Raw genomic sequence first — 2,056 nt, forward strand, 5'->3', positions numbered from 1 at the left:
AGAAGACAGAAATAAAGAACACCTGTTGAAATTCCACAGTGTGTGATCAGTACATTGAGATGATCTGGAAAGATAGAGGACAACATGACCAAGAGTGGGAACAGTTTAAGGCTGATCTGAAGTATGAGATGAGTCATGAAGGAGAGCCAGATTTGGAAGTTTATGTGCTTTCCAACATAATATTAGCCTTTGATTTTAATTCCAATTATTGAGAAGTAGTTCACATTTTTTAGCAGAGAAACAGACTAACTGGTTTTAATCATAAGAACATTCAGTGTTCTCTAAAGGAGAAATCTGGAGGTAGTTGATGCTAGGATTAATTGAACAGAATGATGATGTCAGGGCACTGAGTGGGCATCTATGTAATTATTTTTGCCCTTCCTTTGTGGTCACTAGGCGACAAAAATAGCTGCAAGCATCATTTTCTCATATGAGAATGTTCAAATCAGGAACAAACACAAGAAAACAAAAGTCTGGATTTTGTTAAAGTTAAAATATGCCCAGTACCAGGACATAAATCATGATAGATCCAAGTTTTCAGGGAGATTCTAAGAAAATAAAATATTTTCCAGATGCTCCCAGAATATTTATTTTCTAAGTCTATTAGCCAGTCAGAATGCATCATATGTCCCAAACTAGTTCATTCAGTGGGAATGTAGAACTGGATTGTCTTACTGTCTTAGACCTATCATGATTTATTGCCTGGGCCTAGGCACATAGTAACAAACAAAATCTTTTAAGGAAGCAAATGGAGTAAATGGCCATAGAATTAATCAAAAGACAATATTTGCCATAGTCCCCAAAACAGAATATGATGTTGGACATACTTCACCACAGAATGTTTCTTTTCACTGTCTCTCTCCATCTCTGTCTCTCGTTCTCTCTCTTTCCTTCTCCTTATCCACCTACTTTATTTTCTTTTTTATGTTTCTACACACACATGTAGACAATTATAAAAATCTTAACCTTAAACCCATTAAAAACTTGTATTTAAATGAGTCACCAAAGAAGTATGGCTGCAGAAGTCTATTATTTGCTTGGCTCCCTTCCCTTGTGCCTTTGTATGGCAGATAGTACTAACATTTTACAACATAAACTGATGAACAAAAACAGATCCAGAGACAGAGAAGCATCGATCAGACCGTCAAACCTCAGAGGGAAGGTAGGGGAGGGTGGGGGTAAGGGGGAGAGATCAACCAAAGGACTTATATGCAAGCATATAGGCCTAACCAATGGACAGACAACATGGGGGTGAGGGCATGAGTGGGGGGATGGGGGTAACGTGGGGATAAGGACACATATGTAATAACTTAATCAATTAAAAAATGCCCAATTAGAATCTCTTTCATTCAGAAATTTGAACCTGAAATCCTTTAAAATGAAAGGTATTGAGTAGTGGTAATAACTTCTAATCAATTATGGGTCAAATGCAGATAGATGGAGTTATTCTTCCTATCCATGATGTCCCAATCTTAATCTTAATTTTATTCCTATTCAAATATTAGAACAGTGGTTAACAAAAAATCGTGACTTAATATTTTTATCTCTGAGAAAGCAGTGTTATTTAGGTTTACTGTGGGTATCAAGCTACAAAAGAAATCACCTTAATCATATCTAAAGGCATCTAGTTATAAATCCGATTGTCATGTATTTTTTTCATTCCCAAGAGCTTGTCCCAGAAGCTTACAATCTACATACTCAGACAAGATAAGTGCAAGATAAATAGCCAGAATCAACACAAGGAAGTTTAGATAAGATGATTTTCTTGAATTGGTAGGCTGAGGAAGGGTGAAAGCCTATGGTGCACATTACATTCTAACGTTTTATTCATGAAGAGTTTTCAGCTCAAACATTGGAGACATGTACAGATACTCTACTTTCTATACCATAACCTCATTTACTCAAGATATAAATGCGGATTCCTATAACATCCATGGCCTTTTTAACTGATGGATTTGTTTTGGTTACATTATAACAAGATACTTTCCTCTTTAAGTCAGGAAAAATTTACCATTAACACTAATTTCTGTATTAACTTGCAAAACAAAAATGCCTG

Source organism: Myotis daubentonii, chromosome X (genome assembly GCF_963259705.1).
Source record: "Myotis daubentonii chromosome X, mMyoDau2.1, whole genome shotgun sequence".
NCBI classification, from domain to species: Eukaryota; Metazoa; Chordata; class Mammalia; order Chiroptera; family Vespertilionidae; genus Myotis; species Myotis daubentonii.